Below are 17500 nucleotides of genomic sequence, written 5' to 3'. Positions count from 1 at the left end.
ATGTGTAGAAAAAATACCCCCAATTTCATGACTCACGACCCTAACGTTGGGTCATATGTGACCACGGACATCGAGTGGGTGTAGCGAAATGAGACTTGGCCGTACTGAGTGATGTAAACACCCCTTGTAGATTCAAAAACGAAACAAAAAGTTGTTTAAAAAATTCGTTGTTCTATCTATTATAGGCTCTGTTTTCATCTCTCCTTTCTCGCAGCTCTGTTGCTTCATTCCACTAACTCGTTAAAAAGCTTATCTTTTTAATTCTCTTTTTTCTCTTAGCTCTCTGTTCTCTCCCCCTCTCCTTTCTCTCGATTCGAATCTCTCTGTTGTCTATCCGCTCTCTCTCCTCTTTCCTCTTCTGTCCATTTGTCTGCATGCCCCTCTTCTCTCTCTCTCACTCTCTGTCTCTCTGAATCTCTCTCTGTGTCTATTTCTCTCTCTCTCTCTCTGATTCTCTGAATCTCTCTCTCTTTCTCTCTCTCTCTCTCACATACATACACACACACTCTCTCCCTGTGTCTCTCTGACTCTCTGAATCTCTCTCTCTATCTCTTTGTCTTGTCTCTCTCTCTCTCTCTCTCTCTCTCTCTCTGTGACTCTCTGAATCTCTCTCTCTATCTCTATGTCTCGTCTCTCTCCCCCTCTCTCTCTCTCTGTGAATCTCTCTCTCTATCTCTTTGTCTCGTCTCTCTCCCTCTCTCTCTCTCTCTCTCTCTCTCTGTGACTCTCTGAATCTCCGATTCTCTCCCTCTGTATCTTTGTCTCGTCTCGTCTCGTCTCTCTCTCTCTCTGACTCTCTGAATCCCTCTCTCTGTCTCTTTGTCTCCTCCCTCTCTCTCTTGTCTGTCTCTCTTTCGTTTGTACCTTCCTTGCTCTATATCTCAGTGCAGTGTGCACGAACGTACGTGTGCAAGCATGTCTGTTTGGGGGCGCAGTCATATCTGCGCGACAGGATCTAATGTGTGTTGGGGGCTGTGAAAAAAATCAATGCTGGCACCCTCTCCCGGCAAACACGTGGGAGATTAACAGATCCTGATCAATGCTCAATGACAACGGGATGAGATCTCAACAACGACAGGTGGGCACACACACACACACACACACACACACACACACACACACACACACACACACACAGAGACTCACACATACGCACGCACGCACACAAATACACACATAGACACACACACACACACACACACACACACACACACACACACACACACACACACACACACACACACACCACGCATACATGCACAGAACCCGCCCACCCCAACACATATACATGTACAGAAACCCACACACATGCATGCAGTCACATATACACACTCACCCACGCACGCATACACAAACGTACACACACACACACACACACACACACACACACACACACACACACTGAATACCAAGAGTTAGCACATCTCTTTTTAACCCCTGCACTGCTGGTTGACAATCGGTTTGAACTGCAGGGTGCCTGTACCGAGAACAAACAACTACAGCAGCCGCAACGATTCTTTGTGAAGACCATGACTTCATCACTGGACCTTTTGCAAGCGTCTCAGGTTCATGCGCAAGGCAGGCATCTTTTATCTGTCCTTCCTAGATTTATTTTTGAACACACACACACACACACACACACACACACACACACACACACACACAGATATATATATATATATATATATATATATATATATATATATATATATATATATATATATATACTTGACGCGCTAAAGACAAAATATAGTAAAAATGTTATATGCATTTGTGGTAAGCAGTTCGGCTTGCATCATAGTTTGTTTCACTGTCAGCAGTTACGTATCTTCTTGCCCAAGTATTTCATAGAGAGTAACTATTCTGCAGATGATTTTTGGGAAGTTATTTCCAACGAGGTTCTTTTAGTAGAAGTTTCAGAGGCATTAGTTCATAGCCCTATTTCTACATTCCTTTAACTCTCTCCATACGAACGGCGAAAGAGACGACGTTAACAGCGTTTCACCTCAATTACCATCATCAAAATATTGCAAGCGGAACGCTCTTATACTGAAGAGGTGAATGTTGACAAAAGAATACCACAGTTCTGACGACGGAAGCTAAAGGTTGGGTCATTCAGACACCCACTGGACATCCGAGGGGTCTGTGTAGAGGAGAAGAGAGGACTGGCCGTACTGAGTGAGTTAATGTACTTCATAATTGTGTTAATGGTTTTAGTTATTATCATCATGATTGAATTGTTACTGTTAACTCACTCCATACGAACGGCGAAAAAGACGACGTTAACAGCATTTCACCCCAATTACCACCATCAAAATATTGCAGGTGGAAGGCTCTTATACTGAAGAGGCGTTTGTTGACAAAGATACCACAATTCTGACTAAAGGTTGGGTCATTCAGACACCCACTGGACATCCGAGGGGTCTGTGTAGAGGAGAAGAGAGGAGTGGCCGTACTGAGTGAGTTAAAGCTTATTTCGTGATAGTTATGCATTTCTTAGTAGTTTTTTTTCCTGTTCTGTGTTATCCTGACTTCTCATTCCCCTCTCCCCACCCCCTCTCTCCTCCCCACCCCCCTCTCCCCATCCCACCCCACTTTTTTCTTCTTTTTTTCCCCCTTTTTTTTCTTTTTTTAGTGTCTAATATCACTAATAGTGAAAAGACGCTAAACTAAAGAACGAACACACACACACACACACACACACACACACACACACACACACATACACACACACACACTTGTCGCGTTTATGGGTCAACCCGGACGCTTTATTGCCTCTCCTTGAAGCTAAAACTGCACGGGACAACCATCCTTATTTGGCTGTTCAGAAATACTTTCCAGTATCAGCTGTGCTGATGGAAACGGAAATGCACTACTGAACTATTCAAACGAGTCGCAACTTTTTGATTCCAAGTCTGGAAGATTTTCTGCTATATTATGTATCATCCAGAATCTGAAGAAAAAAAAATCTTTACCAGCGAATCTGTATTCACATTTTTGACGAATAACCATGCATCAGAACAGTAAGTGTGAAACTTTTTTTTGAGTTTTCTTGTTGTTACCATATTGATTTGTTTAATTAAATGAATATCATTGGGCATTGTGCGGTTATAGTTATTTTTCTGCATTTTGTTTTTCCACATCAGTTTGTTACTATGAAGTTTCAGAGGTGAAGTGGTTAAAGAGCATAAAGAGCATAGGGTTATAATGCTGTTGGGTTTTTTTTCTCTGGCCACACAATGTGAGGAGGACAAACTGAGTAGGTCTGATTTTTCCCATTGCCTGACCACTGGCAGGAATTGGTGGTGACATGTGGGGAACTAAACTGGACTACTTTACTTTTTGTTTCTTCTTCAGACAACTGCGGTGTATAGTGTGTGTTTCTGTGTTTTTGTTAGTGTTGAACTGAAGTAATATTTTTTTCTCGCCACAGAAGAACTGGTATCGTTTTTGGTTTTCTTTTTTTCTTTTTTTCTTTTCATTGTTTCTTTTATTCTTTTTTTTCTATTTTATATGATTTTGTTGCATTTTATTTCATTTTTATTCTATTCTGTTTCATATTTTTTAAAATCTGAAAAAAAACCACGCACTTTTGAGCGAGTTTAATCTAATACTCTGCTTCGAATGTTTCAAGGGATGTGGAATTCTTGCGAAACACGACATTCAGCTACTAGCGAGAAGACACTGGAGTCTCTAAAAAAAAAAAAAAAAAAACCAACTGTTTTGTGTGTGTCCTCCAACCTCCCATTTTTTTTCCCTATTTCTTTTTAATTTTCTTATATCTATATATCTTATATCTTTCTATATCTCTTTTAAAATTGGAAACACTTTTCTTCCTTCCATTCCCTTCCTTGCCACGTTCTGTCTTTGTTTTTTCCTGAACCGGAACGACAGATTCCATCGTGGGCGCAGCTCTCCTTCACGTACACCTTACCCCAAATGTGTCGCTTTGTTTCAGTTTCGGTTTCGGTTTCAAGGGCATTTCAAAACGTGCGGACTGATCGTTAATAATTACACGCTGCATCACATCTAATATATATATATATTATATATATATATGTGTGTGTGTGTGTGTGTGTGTGTGTGTGTGTGTGTGTGTGTGTGTGTGTGTGTGTGTGTGTGTGTGTGTGTGTGTGTGTGTTTGTATAAAATAGCAGATGTCTAAACTACGCATAAAATAAATCCAAAGTGCTGGTCAGGCGCAGAGAGCCTACATAGGTTTGTTTAAAACATTAACATACATATGGAGAGACGAGAGCACCTCAGTCACATTTATAGAATAGAATAGAATATGTCTTTATTACCAAGTGTACCAGGGTCACAAGGAATATTGGGGGGGGGGGGGAGGATAGTACATAAGATACGAACATAAATCGAAAATCATACACAAACACAGATACAGTAGAAATTAGGATACATAAAAGTGCATATCAATATAAAAACGTGTGCATATTCACACATGCACGCACTGCACACACACACACATCCACACACAAACACATACACACACACACACACACACACACACACACACACACACACACACACACACACACACACACACACACACACAAACACACACACACACACACACACACACACACACACACACACACACGTTTGAACAAAAGCTGCATATTACATGTGGATGGGGCTGATGACTAGATCTTTCGGTATGGTTGTTGACTGCACAATTCTATTTATCCCATTGGATTTGTTCGAGAGACAGGGCATTGACTGCTTTGGGGAAAATGCTATTGGCGAAGCGATTGGTTTTCGTCCTTATACTTCTGTACCGTCGACCAGAGGGGAGCATCTCGAAAATCCCAAAAGCTGGATGTGATTCGTCCTGGCTGATTGATTTTGCTTTTTTTGAGTAGCCGCTTATAATATATGTAGCCGTATTCCGTATTATTCCGTAAATTACAAACGTTACACCAGTCATGATATATATATATATATATATATATGTGTGTGTGTGTGTGTGTGTGTGTGTGTGTGTGTGTGTGTGTGTGTGTGTGTGTGTGTGTGTGTGTGTAAAAAGTAAGCGCTACGCAGTAAAAAGAAAATAAAAACAGCTCAGCGGGGAACACATCAGTTTGGATACAGTCCGCATTAGATTACAAACGTTACATCACTCACACAATAACCCTCAAGTATGAAAAGTCACTGCAAAGGGGAACCAAAACCAAACTGGTCCAAAGGGGGAACGCCTCAATCACACTGTTCCATGAAACAGAACAATATATCACTCACACAATAACCCTCAAGTGTGAAAGGTCACTGCAAAGGGGAACCAAAACCAAAGTGGTGCAAAGGGAACGCCTCAATCACACTGTTCCATAAAACAGAACAATATATCACTCACAAAATAACCGAGTACTGGAGGGAAACAAAGTTGATCAGAAGGAAAACAAATAGATAAAAAAACAACAACTCCGTAGCATTCATTCATTCATTCATTCAATCCTTGGAGAATCGACAGGCTATGAAATCATTCATTCAATCCTTGAAGAGTCGACACGCTATCAATTCATTCATTCAATTCTCAGAGAATAGAGGAATATAAAATCATTCCCCCGGAAGTCGACAGGCTATGAAATCATTTATTTAATCCTCGGGGAATGGAGGAATATAAAATCATTCCCTGGAAGTCGACAGGGAACGAAATCATACATTCAATCCTTGGAGAGTAGTCAGGGTATAAAATCATTCCTTCAATCCTCAGAGAATGGAGGGATATATAAAATCATTCCCTGGAGAGTCGACAGGCTATCAAATCATTCCTTCAATCCTCAGAAAATGGAGGGATATATAAAATCATTCCCTGGAGAGTGGACAGGCTATCAAATCATTCCTTCAATCCTCAGAGAATGGAGGGATATATAAAATCATTCCCTGGAGAGTCGACAGGCTATCAAATCATTCATCCAATCCCTGTAGAGAGTCGCTAGAACATGAAAGACGACAGATATGATGTTATGGACGTGACACACGTTTTGCCTCCTTCCCTCCCTCGTTCGCTATAAATAACCCACGACTGTTCATGAAGAGAGGCAATCTGTTTGGAGAGGGAGCGCGGGAACAAGAAATTGCAGGAGGCAAAAAAAAAAAAAAAAAAAAAAAAGAACATTAAAAAGAAAATAATGGAATTCGTTCCAGACAGGCAATCGAAAGTCTCTCTCTCTCTCTCTCTCTCTCTCTCTCTCTCTCTCTCTCTCCCTTAGGTTGCGAGAGAGGCATTTTTAATTTATAAGAGAGAGAGAGAGAGAGAGAGAGAGAGAGAGAGAAGAAGAAGAAGAAGAAGAAGAAGAAGAAGAAGAAGAAGAAAATAGAGTAAAATAAATCAATCAGATAAAAAAAAACGCGAAAGAAATTGGAACTAAATAAAAGAAAAGAAAAGGAAAAACTTGTCTTCTAAGATTGATTTTCGTATGAGTTATACACCTTCTTTTCTTTTCTATTGTTTGTTTATTTATTTATCCGCCCCCCCCCCCCCCCCCGCCCCCCACTTTTTAAAATTTTTTCTTATTTTAGAAACGCAAGAAATACTGCAATCAGTTAGTATGAATAGCTCATGGAGCCATCGTTTCATTTCATTTGTATATGTTTTTTTCTGCGAAAGGTTCATTAAGTACGCGAAAAAAGACTGACGTATTTAAATATATTTAGAGTAATACGTTTGCAATGAGAAGATAAAAAAGAAAATAAACACACACACACACACACACACACACACACACACACACACACACACACACACACACACACACACAGCGAGCGGGCAAAGTCAAAAGTCAAATTAAAACAAACTGTCAGACCTCTAGCTGATAACAACAAGAGTGTAAATTTTCAAGACAGACAATGTGCGTTCATTGAAATACTATTGAAACATTATTTTCTACTGCTAAGTGCGCTGCATATAAACAAAGACTAGTTTGTGATAATATCTGCGTTTCCATTATCGAGAAGCATTTCTAAATTTAGCAAAACACCTTCGCAAGTTCACATTCTTGAGCTGATTAACAAAAATAGACTTTAAGAGATATCGACTGATCGGAACTGTAATATGTCTGAAAGAAGTCATGCTTTTTAAGTGAGGCATGCCAATTAATATGTGGGTCGATTGTGCAGTGATCTTCTTTAAAGCCCTTTTTTTTTATCCCCTTTGTTCGTCTAAAATTACATTACTGTTTTGTTATCTACTCACTGTGTGATGGCGCTTGTTCTAATTGACACTGATCAATTTGCTACAAATATTTAATTGTGACATTCCTCTACTGTGTTGCTCAAATAACCTTTTTTTTTGTAAATGTCTCTATGAGAGAGAGAGAGAGAGAGAGAGAGAGAGAGAGAGAGAGAGAGAGAGAGAGAGAGAGAGAGAGAGAGAGAGATTTAACCGAAAAAAAAATCTCTGTCGAAGATAGGAGTTTTAAAAGACAGTAAAGCTTCTCTAAATAAAATGATCAATAGATTAAAAAAAAATTAAAAAAAAACAAACAAAAAAACAACAACCAACCAACCAAACAAAAAACAAACAAACAAAAACAACAACAAAAAACAAACAAACAAAATTCAGGATAGCAAAACCAGCCAGCTCTATAGTCATAGAATCAGTACGAAATTCATTGTTTGATATGCTTGTTGTGAGATAAGTAAGTGAGAAATGTTATAAACGTTCTGTTTACATTTTCATAATTTTGTTCAGAAATCGGAAGATGAATAAATCAGTAAGAAAATAACTTTAACAATAACTATATATATATATATATATTTGAACACACACACACACACACACACACACACACACACACACACACACACACACACACACACACACACACGACAAAGATCTTTGGTGAAACGTAAAAGTAATGTGACTGTCTATAACACGGCATTTTCCACTTATTATTGTCCCTGAAGAACCAGTGCTCAGAAACGTTGGCATTTCTCACCAAAAGCGAATCTTATCTAACAACCTAAAGTTATTTTTCTTTTGTTAACACGTTCTCCAAGACTCGACAGTCATCTCTTGTTTTATGGCCGTGGCTTTAAAAGGGGTTTTGATGTAGTTGTTGACACAACGTGATCGCTTGGTTTTTAAACAATGAAACCAGGAAAATCTCCCCTAATTTGTTTTGTTTTGTTTGGCTGATTTTTTTCAAAACGGCGAAAAAGGCCAGACCACAATAGAATATAGAACAGATGCCATAACTTTATGAAACCCCATTTCTATAGTCGGATCCATTATAGGCACATTTTTTGCTTGATAAATCAACATTTTTCGAAAAGTGGATGCAACAGATATGGCCGGTGCAAAAATAGCTAAAATGTGGGGACACTTTTAAAGAGGAAAAACGAAAGAAAGAAAGAAAGAAAGAAAAAGGTAAAGAGAAAAAGAAAGAAAAGAAAGAAAAAGGACGGAAGGGAGGAAGAAAGGAAGAAGGAAGGAAGGAAGGAAGGAAAGGAAACTATTGGAACCAACTTTTCGAGATAACATTTTTCATCTCAAGCGGGAAAAAGAACATCTGGACAAAAGGACCCAGTCAAAGGGACATCAGCAGGACGAAGACACTGTCAAAACCAACACAAGACAGGACGGGGTTTTCAGTCAGCTGATAGTACCCTCTGTGGCAACCAAAGGACGGAAAGGAGAAAATGATTCTCTACAATCTTCGTTTCTTTCTCTCGTGGGTCAAACAGATAGAGGGAGGTAAGAGTTGTTGTTGTAGTTGTTGCTGATTTCTTTATGTTGTGTGTTCTGATGCACTGTGCGCTTCTCTCACTCTCTCTACTTTCTCTTTTCTGTCTGTCTGTCTGTCTATCTCACCCCCGCCCCGCCCCGCTGTGTGTGTGTGTGTGTGTGTGTGTGTGTGTGTGTGTGTGTGTTTCCGTGTGTGTGTGTGTGTGTTTCCGTGTTTCCGTGTGTGTGTGTGTGTGTGTGTGTGTGTGTGTGTGTGTGTGTAGTAGTAGTAGTAGTAGTAGTAGTAGTAGTAGTAGTAGTAGTAGTAGTCTTCAGTTTAACGTCTTCCACTTTAAGTGATATTAGACGAAAAAAAAAAAAAGGTGGGGGGTAGGGGGGGGGGGGGGGAGGGGTGGTGGAGGGCGGAGCGTGGAGGTGGGAACGGTATTGGGCAGAGGGTGATGAATGATGTGTGTGTATGTGTGTGTGCGCATATGTGTGTGTGTGTGTGGGGGAAGATACAGAGCATTGGAAAAAATAAGACATTAAAAGGGGAGACATAGGCACAATATAGAAGGAAACGCTAACATCAAACAACTGTAACAATTATAACAAATGTCCAATTGGACTATGCAGCAAACCTTCTGCAACAGCAGATAACATCTTGAAATTGTCAAAAATACATTCAAAAGAATTTTCCGAGAAGTTTGGTAAAAACGATTTCAGACTCTGACATTCAAAGAGTATGTATTTGCTTGAAATAGATTCTCCACATATGAATTTAACATCTCTGCTGAACTTTTTTTTTATAAAAGCGTTCAGCTTTATCCTGTTTGATAATGCCTGAATTTGCCTTAATCTGAATAAATTACTGAATGTATTTGATTGATTGATAGATTTCGGTTGTTGAATATTATTTATACTTTTATTTAAAACTTTGCCATTTTGCTGGTATACTTCCCTAACCTTGCTCCATGATGCTTTTTCTAGTAAGCGGTACCCCTCTTGTACAGACAAAGGTACATAAAGGTATGTGGTTCCCTGTTGGTGTTTTGCACCTTTTCTTGCAGCCCTATCAGCCCATTCATTATATAGGAGACCAAGGTGAGAAGGAACCCAACAAAAAGTTATATGTGTTCCTCTCAAATTCAAAAGGTGTGTGTGTGTGTGTGTGTGTGTGTGTGTGTGTGTGTGTGAAGACGGCCAGTTACACAGTGAGAACCACCCTCGAACCGTCAGCAAGGACTACACCCCCTCCACCCCCACCCCCCCACACACACACAGGGTAACAGGACCAACACCTTGACCACATCACCCTTCACCACAGCCACGAACAACTTGACCATAAGGACAGATCGCGGATAGGTCGTTGAACTGCTTGGTTAGCCTGTGTTGGTTCTGATGGGGGCCAAACTAAGCCAGAGGGGTCAGTTGAAGCTAGCCTAGCTAGCTAGCTAACCCCCATGTCCAACAAGAAGGTGGGAGATAAATAAAATCTTACTGGGGATTGGTTGGGAGTTAATTCTGACTGGTTGAAGTTCAGCCTCCGAGGGGCCATCCCAGGCTGGTCTGCACTGACACCGGAGTCCATTGATCTTGGCTGGCAATATTTGACCCGGGGTAAAAACCAACAGGGAGTACGAATATACTACTACACCGGCAGCATCAGTCGGTACATGACACGGTGGTATTTTTACGATATCACAGGCCAGCATGTGTACAAAGTCGCTGCTGCCTTTATGTTCCTCGTATGGGTGCACACACACACACACACACACACACACACACACACACGGAAACACACACACACACACACGCACACACACACACACACACACACACACACACACACACACACATATATATATATATATATCTGCTGAACTCCCAGATCAGCATGTGTGCTTTATTATTATTATTTTTTTTTTTTAGATATCTTTTATATCTATTAATGAATGGGATCAATATTTACTAAATGTCTACAGTCACCAATATATGGGACAGGACATTAGAAAAAAAAAGATCCCCATCCTCCACCACCACCACCCCCTTCCCCCAAATGTTACATGTCTGTGCGTATAGGCGTGCGTACTGAATGACACAGGAAACGAATGATGAGCGCCCAATGGCAGCCGTCAGTCGGCTCTACCCAGGTAGGCAGCCTGTTGTGAATATGACCCCGTGTTTGAAAAGGGCTTAGAGCTTTGTCTCCGACCGAGGATAGGCACTGTATAAGCGCCCATACCATTCATTTATTAATTCATTCAATCAGTCCTGGAAAAAAAAATCAGTGAATGTGGGTGTTGTAACAGCACAAAAAAAGGAAAAAAAGATCCTTGACTTGAACTTCACAAAGATCGACTTCCACTGTTGGCCGGTGTTTTTCACGCACCCCCACCCCCACCCCCACCCCCAACTCCACACGCATACACACCCACACACCAGACGGGGAAACACAAAGACTGACAGACAGACTCATTAAGGGAGGGGATACCATTTTCTGGAAAGATTCTGAAGTGAAGTGGTTTAGAGTCTGCCGTTAGTTTTCATGAGTAAGACAGAATTCCCTCTTCCCAAAGGTTTCCGATCTCTGTGTACAGATCAATGACTGAAAACGGACCTCACTCTTCTCCGGATTAGTGACAACATTGAACAGTATCGAATTCCCTCTGGAGTAGAGTCTTTCTAGTATTGCTTTGACAAATATCAAGTCCTGGACCGCGCATCTTTTTCTTTCTTTTTTCTTCTTCTAATCCCTCCTCCTCTTTTTTTCCTCCTTCCACTTCTTCTTCTTCTTCTTCTTCTTCTTCTCCTCCCACTTGTTCTTCTCCTTCTTCTTCTCCGCCTCCTCCCCCTCCTCCTCTTCCCCCTTCACCTCCTCCTTCTTTTTTCCTTCTTTTCTTGCTCCTCCTCCTCCTTTTCCTCCTCCTCCTTCTTCTCATCCTCCTCTTCCTACTCCTTCTCCTCCTCTTTCTTGTTCTTGTTCTGGTTCTTCTTCTGCTCCTCCTTTTTCTCCTCCTCCTCCTCCTCCTCGTCCTCCTCCTGTTCCTCCTTCTTCTTCCTCTTCTTGTTTTAATGTCCGGTCACACATGCTGGTGACTGCAGATTTTTACTTCTCTGTCTCAACTTCGTCAAGGGATATGAAATTCTCGCCCGCGACTTTCAGCAAACTTGTGAGAAGAAAATAAATAGGAAACAACTTTTTTTCTTCTCCATTTCGTTCATCCTTCCCACTCCTTTTATTTCCTCACCCTGGACTGGATTGAAAGAGTACATTATGAAAGCCCCCCCCCCCCACCACCACCACCACCACCTCCTACCCCCAATTCACCTTCCTCTGATTGTGCCTCTCTGCCGCCAGCAGTGGCCGAAATGTAATTATTTCGAAGGAAGGTTCAGATTCCACCTCAGTCAGAGATGTTCCTGTAGGAAATAAATTACAAGCATGAAATATCAGCCACAGAACAACCCAGTCTGGATAGCAAGCGCTATAGAGGGAGCAAATGATCAGAACACACAAAAAATAAAGAAAAAAGACAAAGAACTAAAAAGAACTCGGATAAAGGACGTGCTGTTGTTCCTTATTGAGCCGCTGGGAGGGGGTATAAACAAAGCCAGCAAGGATAGTGTGAAGGACGACAAAGCCATTTTTCTTCCCGTGTGTGAAAGACACGCGGGTTGTAAAAAATAAACCACCCAAACTTCTCAGTGTTTTCCGAAAGAGACCCACAAAATCAGCTCTGGGAGTGAGGTACGGGGTATGAACGGGAAAATAAAGAAGGAATGTAAAGAAGTCACCCACCTTTGTTGTCTACGACAAGACAAGATGCGGAGTATAAAGATACATGATGCTGTATTATCTCTCTACAAGAGAAATTCAGGTGTGGTGTAAGCTTCGGCAAACAAGCAAAGCACGAGAAAAAAAAAAAAAAAAAAAAAGCAAGCCGTTTCTCTTTTGTTACGGAAAAGGGGGAATGTTTTAAATGAAACGACAAAACAAAACACAGAACAATGCGGACTAAAACAAGATAAAAGAGAGCGCACCATATAATAAAAGAAAATAAAACAGTATAACAAAGATAACCTTTCTTGTGGCTTTTGCGTTTGATATATATATATATATATATATATATATATATATATATATATAGAGAGAGAGAGAGAGAGAGAGAGAGAGAGAGAGAGAAGATTGCTAGAAACCAAAGGAATGATAATGTAATTTATTGATGTGAAAAACTGAATCAACATTTTCTTCTTTTCTTTTTTAAATGAAGTTGAGGCATAAAAAAAAAAAAATAACGAAAATCTTTAAAAGGGATACTTTCACAAGGAATAGATAATAACAAAAAAACATATTTCTGCATACACGAGAGAGAGAGAGAGAGAGAGAGAGAGAGAGAGAGCTTTTAATATAGAGAGAATGTCTCGAATGAAAAGTATAGGACTGGAACACGTCAGTATCCTCCCTGAAAGGGGGGGAGAGTGAGGGGGGGTCAGTGCATGGTCAGCATGCAATCACACTTGTGAAAAACGGAATATGGATGCGTAAATAACCAGGTTTAAAACTCTCTCTCTCTTTCTCTCTGTCTCTCCCTCTGTCTCTCTCTCTCTCTCGTCTTGTTCTTCTCCGTCTCCTCCCCCTCCTCAGCATGCAATCACACTTGTGAAAAACGGAATATGGATGCGTAAATAACCGGGTTTAACTCTCTCTCTCTCTCTCGTGTGTGTTCCGCTTGCTTAATGTATCGTGAGAGAGTTATATTTAGAGATTTTGTTTGTTTGTTTGTTTGGTGATGAAATGCTGTTAAGCAGAATGTTGCTTTGCATTTAAGGGGATTTAAGAATTAATCCCCGTCACCCCCTTGTCAATAGACCCTTACAGGTAATGACAATAAAAATGTCAAAGCGTCAAAGCGTCTCTCTCTCTCTCTCTCTCTCTCTATATATATATATATATATATATATATATATAATAACAACTCGTGGATGTTGGTTCCAGCCCACAAAGAACAAGAAAGGGAAGATGATCCCTGGCTCCAGTCTGGCAAACAAAAAGAAAAAGAAAAAAAAAACAACAACAACAACAACAACAACAAAACCAGAACCATTTCCGAGTTGGCTGATGCTGTCTTCCGCTCTCCACCCACCACCTTCAGCCTAAGGGAAAGATAGATAGATAGACAGATAGACTGACTGACTGACTGACTGACTGACTGACAGACAGACTGATTAGGGAGGAACAGAATTATTTGCCTGAAGAGGCTAACCTGAGACTGCTGTCCATTTTCGTGCTAACAGATTGAGGACTGGTTGATGCCTCGCCTCGCCCCCCCCTCCCTACCCTTCCCCCCACACCCCCGCCCCGCCCCCCAACCCAACCCCCCATCCTCCGCCACCCCCTCTTCCTATCTTTTTTTTCTTTCTATTTTTTTTCTTTCCATAACAAAAAAACCTCAAGGGCCGGGGTGTAAAAACATCGTGTACACGTTTTTTTTTTTTTTTTTTTTGTTTTTTTCATTTTGGGAGGCGGCGGGGTTCTTCTTCTTATCTCTCATTACTCTGGTGAATTATCATGAAGATTCGTTTCGTTTCGTTTCGTTTCGTTTCATTTCTCTCTCTGTCTCTGTCTGTCTTTATGTTGTTGTTTTGTTTTTGTTTTCTCTCTCTCTCTCTCTCTCTGTTTCTTTTTTTTTCTATTCTTCAAAAAAGGAACTTTGTTTTGTTTTATTATTAATTTTGTTTTCACCATTTCATTCGTTTATTATAATTTTTTTTTAAAAATATATATAAATTGAAAGTATTTTGACGCATTCACCCATGTCATAAGGATCTCATGGCCAATGACATTAAAGTGTCAAAGTGGTCAAAGCGTCTCTCCAGCTGTCTGTCTGTCTGTCTGTCTGTCTGTCTCTCTCTCTCTCTCTCTCTCTCTCTCTCTCTCTATATATATATATATATATATATATATGTGTGTGTGTGTGTGTGTGTGTGTGTGTGGTGGTCTGTCTCTCCTCTCTCACTCTCTGTCTTACATACAAGCATACATACACACACACACACACACACACACACACACACACACACACACACACACACACACACACACACACACACACACACACACACACACACACACACACACACACACAACACGTGTACACAATGATCGTTTCGTTTATTCATTTATAGTCTGTCCATCTGATATGATGATATTAGACTGATTGTACACAATGAAAGAAAGAGTCAGACAGACAGACAGACAGATATACAGACAAACACATTACAGAGGGATGCTGGGGAACGAGAGGGAGAGAGGGGGGAGGGAGGGAGAGAGAGTGAGAGAGCAGTCAGGCTGCGTACAGGCGAAGTTCGAACTTCAACAAATCAACTCAACGCGATTTACCTTAATAAGATTGGGAAGAGCTATCGAGACCCCCCAGACAAAAACACAAAATGCAAGTGTTTTTCTTCTTTTTTTTATTTTTTTTAATTTTTTTAGGGGGGGCGGGGGGTGGAGGGGAGGAGGGGGGGCTCCCATCTTCGTCCATGCTTTTCCAACGCAACTGTAATTCGGTCTATATTTGGGACGCCTCGGTCAACCGAAAAGAACTCAATTCATTAATTCCGTTCGGTTCACAGTTATCAAATGATGGTTGGTTTACTCTCTCTCTCTCTCTCTCTCGCAGGCGCTCAAAAGCACGCACACACACACACACACACACACACACACACACACACACACACACACACACACGCACACACACACGCATTCACAAACACACAAAGACAACATGATCTGGATAGATACAAATACACAAACATACGCACATACACACTATGGACTCTATCTGGTACTCGGTTGTCGTTTTTGTTTGGTTGTTTGTTTGATTTTTTCAGTCATCACAGATTTTCCCTACTTCAGTCAAAATTTGAATACTTTCTCTGCAAAACTCGGGCAATATATTTCTCCCCGTGAAGTAAACTCCTCCACCTCCACCACAAACCTGTCATAAGTTGTTCTGGTCAAGAATGAATAATATCATAATGTTTGCTATATTTCCCCATTTGCTCTGTCTCTCTCGCTCTCTCTCTCTCTTGTTTTCCCTTTACATGATGCTTTTCAACATTTGTCTCTCTGTACAAAAAATAGTTTAGGTGCATGCCTTTAAACATACTCTTTTATACTTCAAACATACTCATTTATAACTCATATGACGGGCGCAATAGCCGAATGGTTAAAGCATTGGACTTTCAATCTGAGGGTCCCGGGTTCGAATCTCGGTGACGGCGCCTGGTGGGTAAAGGGTGGAGATTTTCCCGATCTCCCAGGTCAACATATATGCAGACCTGCTAGTGCCTGAACCCCCTTCGTGTGTATTCGCAAGCAGAAGATCAAATACGCACGTTATAGGGTCCTGTAATCCATGTCAACGTTCGGTGAGTTATGGAAACAAGAACATACCCAGCATGCACACCCACGAAAACGGAGTATGGCTGCCTACATGGCGGGATAAAAACGGTTCATATACGTAAAAGCCCATACGAGTGAACGTGGGAGTTGCAGCCCACGAACGCAGAAGAAGAAAAAGAAGAATTCACATACTCTCATTAATACCACCCCTTTTTTTTTCCATGTGTGTGTGTGTGTGTGTGTGTGTGTGTGTGTGTGTGTGTGTGTGTGTGTGTGTTAGTTGGGTCTTTTTCTCTCGGTGTTTTTCTTCAGTGAAATAGTTGAATATATTTGCTTCACTTCTTTATGTTTCGATGTTGTTGTTTTTCCATCCGTTGATGGCTGGATGGAGAAACAAAAAGACCAGGGTTTTTTTTTCGGGAGCATGTTCTGGACTAGGCCACGCATACGAGAGGCTAAGTCTGTGGACAAGGTAGAGTCTACGTCTGGCCTGTTACACCGGTCGTGGCGACACCTGGCGGCTGGACGCGCACATCGGCACGTGCCGCACGCACTCAGAGGAAGCACAGCAGGGTCCCTTGGCGGACCATGTTTCCAGGTGGTCGTCCTTTTGTGTGTGACATGAATGTCACCCGATGGATAATGAGACCTTCTGGATAAAGCGACAGACAGCAGATAGCTGTCGAGAGGAAAAACAAATAAAACTGCACGCAGGAAAAAAAAAAAAAAAAAAAAGGGGTGGCGCTGTAGTGTGGCGACGCACTCTCCCTGGGGAGAGCAGCCCGAATTTCACACAGAGAAATCTGTTGTGATAAAAAGAAATACAAATACAAATGTAACTGATTTTGCTGCTGATTATTATATTCATTTCAATAATGAAGTAATTGATTTTTTTTTTTTTGCAGAACAAATGTTGATAATAATAATAATAATGATAACAATACTACTACTACTAATAATAATAATGATAATTTTACGAGGAAGAAATCCAGCTAAAACATCACTGGTCACTGACATCCTGAGCTGTAATCCCAGTCTTCGTCTTATCAGTGAGGTGACAGCCCCCTTCTGTGGCCAGCGTTCTTGTCAGCAGCAGCAGTCAGGGGATTATTGAAGACGTTGACACTTTCACGGGAATATCGATCGCAAGCGGAGGAGGAGGAGGAGGAGGAGGAGGACAGCCCAATAAAGATACTGCCCCACGAAGAAGAAATAGAGAGGATACGATCTATTTGTATTTGTATTTCTTTTTCTTTTTATCACAACAGATTTCTCTGTGTGAAATTCGGGCTGCTCTCTCCAGGGAGAGCGTGTCGCTATACTACAGCGCCACCCTTTTTTTCTTTCTTTTTTTTCCTGCGTGCAGTTTTATTTGTTTTTCCTACCGAAGTGAATTTTTCTACAGA

At 41.0% G+C, this 17500-nt stretch overlaps 1 protein-coding gene across 1 annotated transcript in view; it reads left to right on the top strand.

The window, feature by feature from the left end:
- LOC143296567 (uncharacterized) overlaps positions 1-17500 on the top strand; it is a 117961-nt gene that overhangs the window by 28195 nt on the left and 72266 nt on the right. The window lies entirely within an intron of this gene.

The sequence above is a fragment of the Babylonia areolata genome, chromosome 21, assembly GCF_041734735.1.
Source record: "Babylonia areolata isolate BAREFJ2019XMU chromosome 21, ASM4173473v1, whole genome shotgun sequence".
In the NCBI taxonomy this organism is placed as follows: domain Eukaryota; kingdom Metazoa; phylum Mollusca; class Gastropoda; order Neogastropoda; family Buccinidae; genus Babylonia; species Babylonia areolata.
This window is presented reverse-complemented; position numbering and strand designations above follow the sequence as displayed.